This window comes from Protomyctophum parallelum (assembly GCF_964188405.1).
Source record: "Protomyctophum parallelum genome assembly, chromosome: 21".
NCBI lineage: Eukaryota > Metazoa > Chordata > Actinopteri > Myctophiformes > Myctophidae > Protomyctophum > Protomyctophum parallelum.
The window spans coordinates 19,313,400-19,327,606 of record NC_139713.1 but is presented as its reverse complement, the minus strand read 5'-3'; positions in this window follow the sequence as shown (position 1 = coordinate 19,327,606).

Genomic DNA, 14,207 nt, shown 5'->3' with positions numbered 1-14,207 from the left:
GAAACAAAACAGGACGTGACGTTTGACGTCAAGGTCCTGAATCAACGCAATGCACATCACAGACAAACAAATGTGCAATTCCCAGTGCCAGTCGAGGAGTCATCATTGCATGTATGATGCATGCTTTTATTACTTTCCAGCTGACTGAGTGGCTGGCTGGTGAACAATAGACAAGACAGACAAACTGAACACCTAACAAAATGGTGCAATCATTTGTGCCCATTTATGGTGTTGTTGGTTTAGTCTGAGAGAGAAATCTCTGGATTTATATTCTGCTGATAGTTTACACAGCAAAATCCTGATTTAATTTAATAAAAGTGATTTTCACACTAAATTATAATCCGTATTAGACTGTGTATTAAAGACTAAATTACACCAGATAGTTCATATTTCTCCTGTGTTTTGGGTCAGCTTTTGTACTATCTCAAATAAAATACAGCCTTTGGGGCAGACAACACCAAATCAAATGATAATCATAAAGTTATAATGAAGTGCAAATTATTATAATCAGTTTTTCCTACGAGGGCAAACTGTTTTCATAGGCAGCATCTCAATGAGGGCATGCAGGTGAGATAAGTCCAAGTTCAAATATGGCTGCAAGCAGCGATAAGATGGGGCCAAGCCATAAAATCATGGACTGGAGATGACGTCACTTGTTGTCCAATCTTTGACGTCACAATTTTGAGACGGAAGGAGTGGATAGAATGGATCATATAATCTATTATCTATAAATGCACCATGTCTCTGTACGGATACATCTGTACGTAACTCAAGAACTGTTCGCCCGACCGACTTCAAATTCATCACACGCGGTGTCGAGTCAGTCGGACCCACGGTTGTCCAGAACCGCCACAAAAGGCCTCTGCCCGGGCTCTGGACCGTGCCCCTGCCCAGGGTCCATATATGGAGCTGGCCTGTTCTGACATCCCAACACTCCATATTTGGGCATGCCTGACACAGAACTCCATATATATAAAGGGACACAGAGAGACATATACAGAAATCTACATATATGGGCCTAAAAAGGACACAGACAGGTGGGTGGAACCGGTACTCTGAGATGGGTACCACGGGTATTGCATAGCCAGGTGGGGCATGGATCTCCAACTTCCATTGTTACCGATTCGGTGCTCTACAGCCGGGCACCGGTCTAGTTCATACAATCGTAATTGGTAGATCTAAAGGTCAGAGGTTTTTGATGAATGACTGTGAGCTTCAGTTCTGATGGTGCAGTGGTCTATGATCAGTCTTTCAGTACAGACATTCCATGTTCAAGTACCAGGAGACATCTGCTGAGTGCCCAAAGGTGCCTTGGCTCAATGGTTTGGTGCGCTTGATCGGTTGCCTCTGCTACAGACAGTTGGCAGGTTCAAGTCCCATGTCATCAAGGTGCAGGAGGGCCATTGGGAGGGGTCTCTCCCCCTGTTTCCTGAGAAGTAACGGTTGGGGCTTATGTCTGAAAGAACCCTTTCCAGCTAATCTTTTATCATGAAAATGTCCAATTTAACATACTCTTACCACATGTCAGTGTGCCCTTTTCCAACTGGCCTGGAAGCCAGACATAAAAGAGGGACTTTCCCACCAAGTTTTGAGGCACCAATCAGGGCCCAGTATGCAAATACACATGACTATTCTGTCAGAATGTGCCAAAACCATGAAGTATGTCGTTTTTAGAAAGTTTTAGAAATTGTCGCAAAAACCATGAACTAAAAAAAATTATGAAAATTATGAAAAAACTCAAGAAAAATGCCAATTATGCCATTGTCGACGATTATAATTCGGGGCCCAGTATGCAAATACACAGACTATTCTGTAAGATGATGGGCCAAAATGCATTGCTATATATTTTTAAACGTTTGACCTAAAATGTTAGGTGGACAGGGTTCTTTCAGACATAAGCCCCAACTTTTCTTCTCAGGAAACAGGGGGAGAGAGCGCCCCTCCCAATGGTCCTCCAGCACCTTGATGACATGGGACTTGAACCTGCCAACTGTCTGTAGCAGAGGCAACCAATCAAGCACACCACACCATTGATCCAAGGCACCTTTGGGCACTCAACAGATGTCTCCTGGTGCTTTTTTATTCAAGCCTTGAAAAGTTCAAAGTACTCCAGCATTGAGCTATATAGGAGCAATGGGACTTATACATGGAATGTCCATACAGAGAGTCTGATCATTAGACCATTGCACCATCAGTCAGACACGCTCAGACAAAGTCTCCTGGTAATTGTGTGTGTTAGCCTTCAGTTAGTAAATTTGAAACAGTATTAACTGAAGGCTATTGTAGCAGTGGTTCACAGCCTCAGCCCGACGACCTCAAAACTCTAATATCTCCCCTGAGTCATAGGCAATTGCCTTTTGACTTGTTTTAGTGGTTAAGATGTTGGCTTTCCATGTGGGAGACCAGGGTTCAATTTCTGGCTGTTCCACTCACATACAAAATAAGACATCAACAGGCCCCAATATGGCCCCAACACATTGGCACCCATTGCAAAGTTTTTGTGTAGTGATGATGCTTCACCACACGATGGCAACCTTGTCCTTAAATTACTTTCTGGCCTTTTCCTCCCCTTACACTTCCTGTGTGTGTGTGTGTGTGTGTGTGTGTGTGTGTGTGTGTGTGTGTGTGTGTGTGTGTGTGTGTGTGTGTGTGTGTGTGTGTGTGTGTGTGTGTGTGTGTGTGTGTGTGTGTGTGTGTGTGTGTGTGTGTGTGTGTGTGTGTGTGTGTGTGTGTGTGTGTGTGTGTGTGTGTGTGTGTGTGTGTGTGTGTGTGTGTGTGTGTGTGTGTGTGTGTGTGTGTGTGTGTGTGTGTGTGTGTGTGTGTGTGTGTGTGTGTGTGTGTGTGTGTGTGTGTGTGTGTGTGTGTGTGTGTGTGTGTGTGTGCGTGCGTGCGTGCGTGCGTGCGTGCGTGCGTGCGTGCGTGCGTGCGTGCGTGCGTGCGTGCGTGCGTGCGTGCGTGCGTGCGTGTGTGTGTGTGTGTTTTGATTAATTGAAATATTTATTAACAGTTTGCAGAATTTACAGTACATTTCAAGCACAAACTCAATACAAAGACTGTTAACTGTGAGTGGAAGACCCAATTAAGCATTACACTTGTTTACAACAGGGTCCACATTGTTCAATTCATCAAAACATTTATAGACATACAAATAGACATTTCTATGTAGCTAAAGAACAGAACAGGAATTCATCATATAGGAAGCAAAAAGGGAAAAGATACAATTATACAGTGAGGGGAAATGGGGGGGGTGTAGGGATTCAGATTTTACAGAGGCCAGTTTCGAATTGCAGCCATCCGTAGGTGCCCTTTGAGAGCGGTTTTGAAGGAGTCAAGGGATTCACATGTCTTAATGACTGTTGGTAGGGCGTTTCACATTTTGGTGGCATAGGAGCGAAAATAATTTAGTCCCTTGTTTGTGCCGAATCTGGGTTGTACATGGTTTGTTGCACTCCCTCTGGTGTTGTGGGTGTGGACTTCGTTTACACTAAGGAAGTATTTAGACAGGTACATGGGTATCTTGGTGGTGTATCGAATCTTGTGGACCAGACCCATTGCAAGATGCTGTACTCTGTCGTCGACCCTAAGCCATCCCAGCCTGTCAAAGTGGGCAGGGGTGAGGTGGGTTCGGGGGGTGAGGCCAAGTAGGAGCCTGACCAGTTTGTTTTGGGAGGTCTGGAGCCTTGTTTTAAGGGCCTTTGAGGTGCTGTGGTACCAAGAGGTGGATGCATAGTCAAAGAAACCTTGTACAAGGGCTCCTGTTAAGGTCTTCAAGGTGTTTTTGCTGACCAGTGAGGAGATCCTGTAAAGGAATCTTGTTCTTTGATTGACTTTTGTGTGTGTGTGTGTGTGTGTGTGTGTGTGTGTGTGTGTGTGTGTGTGTGTGTGTGTGTGTGTGTGTGTGTGTGCGTTCGTGCGTGTGTGCGTGCGTGCGTGCGTGCGACACAACTTGGCCTGCGCGCGTGCACACCTAACCCCCGGAGTGTGTGCTGTTCTTGGGCATGACACTTACAGTATCCCCTAATTGCTCCCTATGAGCAGGTTGGTGCCTTGCATGGTTTCTTCTGCCATCGGTGTCTGTGTGTGTGTGAATGGGTGAATGTAATGCACATTGTAATTTAAAGCACACAAGTACAAATTGTGAGTACTTCTTTTATCGCTGCTTTAAAGTATTACATTTTGTTGCCACATTGTACTGCACATTGTCACTTTGGTCATTTCATTCAACTTGCAAAAGGGGGACAGAACAACGTATGATAATATGTTTCATTAATTAGCATGTTAGTATAGTGAAGTCTGCCTTTCTTTTTTATGATCAGCACTTTATTTGGATTTTTTACAAATAGATAGAAAAAACAAACACAAGCAGCAACAACAACAACAATAACAACAGCATAATAAATATGCAACCGTATCATTATGTATACTAAGACGGTAAACAATCAAAAGGGCATTGCCTGACCATGGATCAACCTGCAACATGACTGAGGAACACGTGCCACTTCAAATCATATCTAACTGATTATTCTTTTTTTGTTATCAAATGTTTTTTATTTTAAGACAAAAATCACAAGACACGTTAACAACATGAAAGACTTAAAGCAAACAAAACACACATAAAACAACACACAACAGCAAAAGCAAAGAACACAAAAACAAAAACAAACAATCCCACCCACCCCTCCCCCCCGAGACCAAAGATGCCACAAAATGTCATCACTTCAACCACTGTGCAATGAAAACAAAAAACAAATAATGATAATAACAATAATGATCAAACCATGCCCCCAACCAAATCTGCAATACCAGACCAAATCTCAACGTTTTCCTCTTTTGCACCATGCAATCTTGCTGTAGACATCTCTAGATAAATGATATCCAGAAAGGTATCTAACTGATTATTCATCTTAAAAGATAACTTCTCCAAAGCAGCCACAATACCAAGCTGAGTGAACCATACATGTGCTGGAGGCAAATCATCAGACTTCCATTCCTTAACAATGATCTTCCTGCCCACCATTAATGCTGTATTAATCCAGTCAGCTAGAGATGGATCACCCAGAATAAACAGAGCAGGTGTATAAGGAATATCCTGGTTTGTGATTTGCATTATATTCTCATGAATAGCACACCATAGAGTCTGTACCCTAGGGCACTCCCACAATACATGAATAAGTGTACCGGGGTCCTCACCACACCTCCAGCAAACCGGACTCTCTCTGAGCTTAGCCCTGAACAGATTGTCAGAGTCAGTAGACTCTATTCATTATTTTAATATTAATCTGGTTCTAAGTTCATAGTCTGCCTTTCTAAAATGTGGTTGAAATTAAAGGGACATAAATAAATACTAACTATAAATAAGATATTTATGGTCATATTTCATTATAATAATTAATTGAATTTGGATTTCCTGTCTGCTGTCCTCTGTAAATGAAATGAAACATGGCCACCTACATTCAGACAAGGTTAGACCATTATTGAACCTAAGGGAATTAAATTGACTCATCAGTTGACAACCAGTTGACCAATAAGATAACAGCATATAATAATGTTAAAAGATTGTATTTACTTATGAAGACATATAGAACCTTGTAGGGTTCACAAACTTGTAATCACCACTATAGGTGTAGGAAAAGGTCAACACATTGTATTAGGCATAAGCAGTGGGAGTGGGGAGGTATACGTCATCATCACACATCAGCTACAATCACCTGGCTTGTATTAATAACCTCATTTAGTTACATTAAAGCAGCACTATGTAACTTTCCTCTTCTACCCTGGATTTGAACACTGTTTCCTGCTCCAAGTGCATTGAGCTAATAGAGCCGGCCTGCTTGCTCTGGGAATAAATGGAATCTTGACCATCAGGTCAACATTTGTCAGATCCTGTGTATAGGTGAGACATGACCTTTGACACAAACTTATTAGTAGGGAGACAAATACAATCACCCCAATTGTATAAGTTATATATTGTATTAACATACTCTACCATACCATTGAACAATATTAAATTTTATTCATGGAAAGTAGTTAGTAATTAGCAGAAGATACAGGTATGGGTAGAATATCAATCAATCTTTATTTCACTCCAATAGGTCAATAAACAATTCAGGGGACACAACGTAAAACAGCAACAAAAACATCTAAATCTAAACAAAAATCATACACTCTCCAGAAACACTACTGTAGGTACCTGATGCTGCTCTTCTTAGGCATGGTCAGTCATTATTTAATTTTTTGAGACATTCAAACTCATTGTAGAGAAGCACAGAAACGTAGCAACAATAGTAACAAAAACAGTAACAATATGACAGTGAGTCATCCCTGAGTCTGTGCTTATTATGTAGACAGACACCTGCATTCAGATTTGATTTGAATTCACCTTGGCTTGACATGACAATTTTCTTTTCTTTTTTTTAGTATTAAACGTATAGTCAATAAATGAATTTTAAGTGCAAAGTAAAGAAGTGGTCAAAGTCTATGGTATTCACACCACAATTAGTCTATTCATGGACTGGTCAAGTGTGCAGCTGGTATAGACCACCAGTAGGTAGAAACATGCAAAGGTAACCAACAGCATATTTCTTTTAATAATTTCTACCTGTACGCCTGAGCCGTGGCTCAGCGGTCCAGGCACCTTGGCCGGTAGCCCGAGCCTGGCAGTGTACCGCGGGTTCGACTCCCGATCCCAATGGCCTTTACTGCATGTCACTCCCCCATTTCTGTCAGCCTACTGTCTGTCTCTATAAGAATTATAAAACGAAAGGCGAAAGCCGCAAAAAAATCATAAAAAAAATAAGAAAATCTCCCTGTTCCTTGATCTTTTAGTGAACAGAAAATTACAGGTGGGTTGCCAATTTCATCCAATCACGAGAGAGAGAACCCATTTATCAGATTCAATTTGATCTAGTTCCAATTCAAATTTTGCGTTTGTTTCATTACTTCCAATTTCATTTATTTAGTCTGTATCCTGTTCTCTCTGATTGGAGGAAATTAGTATCCTCCTGAACAGAAAATTTATGTTCTGTTTACTAAAGAGCTGGAGAGACAGGGAGACGCCTGGTACTGTAACAAATAGCAATGATTACTTTGCATTTATATTAACAAAATAATATCACTTACAGCTGTGGTTTTCAACCCTTTTCACATCAAGGCCCATTATTTATTCAGCATTTGAGCCACGGACCACCATTTGATGACATTTAGCCTCTCAGACCCAAAACTTGCAAATATTGATCAAAATAATTCTTCTACATTCTCTAATTGTGTAGACTTCTTGTAAATTAAGTACTCTGATTGTGTAGACCTTGAGAGTGTAAAATGTTATGCTCAAAAGAGTTAAAGGTATATAAGGGTCCATTTGGTTATCAACTATACATCATTTAGCTGGGGACCACCTGGAACCCCCTCAAGGGCTTTTGTTTTTGTGCACAGCAACACTCTTTAATACTGTCCAATACCATTTGTCACACTCATGCTTTCTAAGGTGTGATTTGGGGCCCTAAAGATGAATACAAAATTAATATCAACATCCTAATATACTGTCCAATAATTAGATGGGGAGGGGGGTGAAATTATGACAGGCAGTTTCTGTTGTCAAAAAACACTTTGAAATACACTCATGCTTTCTAATACAAAATCAATATCAACATCTTAAAACTAAAATGTATGCCATGAAATATTCTTTAAGGGCATGTCATGTGATCTACCTGCACGGCCTTTGTGATCTACTGGTAGATCACGATCTATGCACCCCTGTTCTAGACCTTTCTTTATACTATGCAATGTCTAGTGCTTTCAAATCATCTTTTTAAATGTTTTGTTGTACACAGGTTGAGGCCTCGTATAAGCCCTTTGGTCTTCCTGCCTCCTCCTTGCAATTTCATTTTCTATGTATTTTCCCTTTTGTATTGTTTTTACTACTGTGCTAAATAAAATAAAATCTAACTTTTTTCAGAAAGACATTTCTTTTTTTTATAATAAGAAAAATAGAGAAACAAATGTCCATTCAGCATTCATACCATTCAACTACCCATAGATCCGAAGTCCCGTTAGTCCGAACATGCACTGCTCCCGTGCTTGCGTTTAGGTTTAGGTTAGGGTTAGAGATAGGGATAGTAATTTCGGAACAATGAACCTTCTGACTAATGACACGGCACCATTCATACTGCCTCCAAATGGTTCTGTGTTCTGAATGCCAGACCACGCCCAGACACTAATCTGATCAATAATCGCAGCTGTAGCATCTTGCTCCGTCTTCTACAGCGACTGAATCCAAGCCAGCAGAATGGATTTAATACCTGGATGCGTTTCTGACATACTGTAGGCAATCAATCCCTCGTGGAGGTAGGCAGATCTGAGAGACAACATGCAGGAGTTCTGAATGATGTAAATTTGTAGTTGTCTGAACGAAGTTCCGTTGGGATGGAGTATGTATTGGGCTTTAGGTCCAGGAGTGAACCGGTTCTATCTGAGGCAGGGTATCAATCTTCAAGATGAAGTCATTGGATGCACAGGATGGAGAACAGATAGACCAGGACGGGAGCCAACAGAGCGGTCAGCAGGATGGAGCAAGCCCTAGGAAAGAGAAAGAGACTATTTTTAGCATTTCTTGTACATATTTGAATTGGGGTGCATACTAAGTTTAGACTAGTCATTGGTTAGACATGGGTTAAGGTTAGGTTTAGTGTGCTGCCCCGTGGGAGGTTAGGTTTAGGGTGAGGGTTTGAGATAGGTTGTAGTTGTAGGACTAATGACTGGTCTAACCAATGACTAGTCTAAACCAAAAACTGTCTAAACTAAGTACTGCACCCCAGCTTTGACATGGATTTTCACACTTTGAGCTAAACAAAAAACACAATAATTCTCTAATACTTACGATATCATAAATAATAATGTGCGTGTGCGCTCATGTGTACCAGTGTGCTGTAGAATAGCATGAGTTAAAAACGTACAGTAACACTGTGAAAGAATATATATTCAAAGAGTTGCACACATTTTCACATTTTTTTTTTGCAGATCTACAAGTTCTCATTTTCACTCTGCAGTCCTCTAGGAAAAGGTTGCAGTATCCGTTGCAAAAGTTTATTTCCCCAAGCCATCACACTGTGATGTGTGCAATATCCTCTATCCTTTCTCCTATAAGAGGACTGCATGTGTGCAATATTTGTCTCATTATGAACCGACTGATTGTATCAGTAGTGTATAGTATTGTAGTTTTAGATTATAGTAAGCCAGTGGAACTGAATTTCGGTCAATTATGCATTTCATGTACTGTTGCATGACAATAAGCCTGTAGCTTGTTTCTTGAAAGTTATATTTAAAATAGTATAGCCCAATCAGACCAATAAACCAGTGGACATACTGTACCCCTAAAAGACCATATGAGCCATAATATGTATTATTACTCTTGCCATTATCTTGCTGTTATATTTCAAATTATAGCCCAATCAGACCCATATACCAGTCATATATGTCCAGCCAGCCACCCTTACCTTCTTCAGTTGATGATGTGCACAGAGAACAGGGTGCCCCCTGTTGGCCAGCATGGAAGTTACACCAGGGTAGCAGGGAAGAGACAGGTGGACCAATGACTATTTCTGTCTTCAAGCCAGATGAATGTGACAACCAGCTCCTGCATGACAGAGACTAGCTATATAAACAGCATACAGTACACTGAGTGAGTACAGTATGACATGTCATTGTCAAATAAATAGTATACAGAGAAAAGAAAGCAGACATGCAGTCAGATATAGTAATAAACAAAACTAACTTGACAAAGCTGCATGCTGCTTTGATGCCAGTGGCTCATAGCTTACAAAACGGTTTCTGTTACAGTAAAGCTCTGTTTTGAATAGACCCATCAACAATACTAACGAAGCATTGTGATAATGAATGACATAACAGCTTTAATAATAGTTCTGACATTCCAGGCTTCATCTTTTTGGGTCTAGGAGATTCAATGTCATGCTCAAATCTTTCTCTTTTCTTACTACATCTCAAAGGCAAATATTAAACTTTTCACTGAACCACATTAATTTGAAACCTTAGTTACAAGTTACTTTGCAGATTTACATTAAACAAATTAGTCAAATTTGACTACATTTACTTTGTTACTTTAAGTATAGATTAGATTTAAGCATAAGCACATTGGCTGGAGTCTCCTTGGACGTCCTCTGGAGTACGTTGGTTTCCTGTGGTGATTTTCTGTAACAGGTTTGTTTTAAGGGACGAGGTTGTTAACCTCTCTCCCAACCCCCAATATGGAGGACTAGGGGTTGTCCTTAGTCTGACCGCTGCCCTTTGAGCTGTCTGGCATGGTTGGACCTGCCAGGGGAGCCCTCTGGGTCAATGGGTCACAAGCTCCACCACCACGTCAAGGTGACAACCCATGGACGGAGAACCCAATTTAGTCATTGCCAATTCCCAATTGTCCCCAAGTGTCCTGAAGTCCCTGTTGCTGCTATAAACGGCTACAGTATGTGCATCAAGGATATTAGAGTTAACTGAAATTAGTGAATAACAAACATATTTGGGGATTTTAGTTTAGTTTTTTCCTACTCTTCCAGTTAACAGAAACAAATAAAAACTAGGGTAAAAGACTAATACAATTGATCTAAAAATCATATAGAGAAAATGTCCTTACTTTTAGTCAAATATTGAATACAAAAAACTATTACTACTGTACCAGTTTCAACTGTGACTATCTTTTAAAATGTCATGTTTTTATTACACAAAACCTTTTTTGAATTACCTTTCTGAATCTCACCCCCTGATAAATAACCCGTATTACAATACAAACTGAAACCAACACTACAATTAATATATACTAAACTAGAAACTAAGCCTTCTCCAAAACATAAAACTTTAAACTTTAAAACTAAATTAAAAACAAGTTTAAAACTAAATTCAGAACTATAACAACCTTGATGTGCATCAGCAGCTTCCGCAGTGCAGCAAAAAGTACATGATCACTTGATCCATTGCCAGATTCCCACCTGCAAACACTGTAGCCAAATTGTGTTTGTTGGAGCGCCAGCCAAACTGGATGCACTGCTGCTGCTGGGTGTTGAACCAAGCTACCTGCAGTGGTGGGAGAGTGTTTTACCTCTACCGTCATCCAGACGCTCCATAATGTTTAGATTGTGTGTGCATATGTAGATAGAAAGAGATAGATGACAGACAAACAGAGACAAACAGATAAGATAGATGCACAGATTCACTTTTTTTTGTTTTTTGTCATTTATCATGTAAATCAGTAAATGTGCTTACACAGTAGCATACAAAGGTCTCTGTCCTTGTGTTGTGTTTGTGTCTGTGTGAGTAGGCCTGTGTGGGCATAGGAACACCAGGAGCGGTTAGGAGCAGGGCTCAACTAACCCAGCTCAACTGGGGGGACCTCTGTGACCAATCAGAAGGGACTCCTCCTCACTCCTGTCGAAGTCCACTTAACACCCTGTCACACCCTCCACCCGCATCCAAAACCTTGGCATAATTTTTGACCCCACCCTTTCATTCCTCCCCCATGTTAACCAAGTCACCAAAACCGCCTTCTTCCATCTCAAGAACATTGCCTGTCTCCGACCCTCTCGGTTATTCTCCGCAGCTGAAACACTCATCCACGCCTTCATCACATCCCGCCTTGATTACTGAAACAGTATCCTCTACAGCACCACCTCCAAAGTTCTTAATAAACTGCAATATGTCCAGAACTCAGCTGCCCGTCTATTTACCAATACCCGTTCCAGAGACCATATTACACCAGTCCTCCGGTCAAACAAAGAATCCACTTCAAAACACTCCTGACCACCTACAAAGCACTAAACAACCTGGCTCCCCCATACCTCTGTGACCTCCTCAAACGTCATGTCCCCTCCCACTCCCTCAGGTCTGGTGATGCAAACCTCCTCGACGTCCCCAAGACCAAACTCTGGACATGGGGTGACAGAGCTTTTGCCTTTGCTGCCCCAACCCTGTGGAATGCCCTCCCTAAGGCACTCAGCAATGCCCCCACCCTCCAAAATCGCCCTCAAGACCCACCTCTTCAACATTGCCTTCCCTAGCTAACCTTTTTCACTGTCTTAATGTTTTTATAGCTTTTAGTGCTAATATCTAATAGTTGTTTTTATTTGTGTTACCTCTGTAAAGCCCCCCCCCCATGTAAAGCATCTTTGGGTACTCAGAAAAGCGCTATATAAGTTTGAGATATTATTATTATTAACAACTGGCTGCCTCCAAGGCAATCCGGACATAGATGCACAGATAAACTTTTTTTTTTTTTTTTTTCATTTATCATGTAAATCAGTAAATGTGCTTACACAGTAACATACAAAGGTCTCTGTCCTTGTGAGCATAGGCACCCTTCCTAGGAACACGTCCACGCGCACCAGGAGAGGTTAGGAGCAGGGCTCAACTAACCCAGCTCAACTGGGGGGACCTCTGTCACCAATCAGAAGGGACTCCTCCTCACTCCTGTCGAAATCCATAGAAAGGCACAAAGTGACATCCCAGTGTGGTATTCACATTTGTTAATATTGCCAATTCGGGCCAGGGGATCTACATCGTCAGGTCCTTGTTCTGGGTTTGAGGCTCAGCATGGCGGCTCCCCGCTGTCCACACGCAGCTCTTCGCTCAAGGCTGACCCAAGCAAGGCATCCCAGTCAAAGTCAAAGGTCACGATCACGTCCTCTATGGGGCTGGTGCTGCTCAACGGCTCTTCACTGTACAGACCCAACTCCCCACTCAAGGTTGAGTCGACTGTAAGGACGTCCAAGTCCAAGTTGACCGTCAGGTCGTCCTCTCTGGGGCCGGTAAGGACGTCCAAGTTCATGTCCCAGTCGAAGTTGACCGTCAGGTTGTCCTCTATGGGGCTGGTGCTCAGCGGCTCTCCGATGTCAAGAGCCTTGAGCAGGTAGCCGAACTCCCTGCTCAAGGCAGAATCAAGGAGCTGATGGTGAACGAACGGACTCTGTGGGAGCCAACCCAAGGCACTGCTAGGAGGTGAAGGAGCCGCACAGGAGACTGCGGAGGTAGCAACACCGCAGAGCTCTGGACCCTGATGCTGCTGTATAGGACTGAGCTCCCTACTCAAGACCCAATCGAGGTGGACGTCCAGCTCTTTCTGTTCCTCTGTCTGAAGCACCAGGGAGCTGGATCGACGGGGGACTTTGGCCATGGTAGCTGTAGAGTCTGGACGCTTCTTCCTCTTGAGCTTGCCGATCTCCTTGCCTGGCTGTTTCTGTCCCACGCTGGTGGCGTCATCAAAGCCCCTGATCAACTGCTGCGACACAGACTGGCCGCCTGTGGGGTTACAGGGACGACAAACCGTTTGCAGGGAGTTGGCTGGGAGTGGGATCTGCATGAGTGGGCTAGGCCTAGGCAGTGACGGGTCCTTCTTCAAGTCGGAAGTCCACTTGTTGAGAGCACGGAGAAGGATGCCCTCGGCATACTGCGGGTCGACCGTCCAAAAGCCTCCCTGACCTGGGTAATCTCCCTGCCGAGAGACACTGATGAACTCCTTAATGGTGGACAGGTTGTGCCGGATGGAGCTCTTCCAGGAGTCAGGCTTGTCGTGGTGGCGGAAGTAGGGGAAGTTGTCCATGAACCACTGGTAAATGGAGGCGGTGGCGATGTTGCTCTTCCTGCTGGCTTGCATGGCCATGCAGATCATCATGGGGTAGGTGTACGGCGGCTTCTTTCCACGGGCGCCGCAGGGCACGATGCCAGGGAGGCTCTTCTCCTGCGTCAGGCTGCAGGCCAGCGTCATGGTCTGGAAGGGTGCTGGGTCCGCAGCCAGAGGGGACAAAGGCACCCGAGAAGAACTCACTGGCTGGCGGCAGCTGATGGCAGGATGCGTCTGGTGGTGGTGGCGGCCGGACAGCGGAGGCTCCCTCCGCCTGGCTGGCCCTCCACCTGGCTGGGACCCTCTGCCGCTGGCACCAGGGACGGAGACGCCACAGGCCGGTGGCCTGAGCAGCCACTGCAGGCTGGTCAGGCTGTCATCCACGTTGACCGAGAAGGAGGCGTTGTCCGGTTCCTTGCCCCGGGGGGAGGTCGTCACCATCTCGGACCAGGAGACTGCACCACACAGCATGGCTCTACTCTGAAACCTCTGCTCTGTCACACCTCCCTATTCCTTCTCTCTGTGTGTGTGTGTGTGTGTGTGTGTGTGTGTGCGTGTGCGTGTGTGTGTGTGTGTGTGTGTACGTACA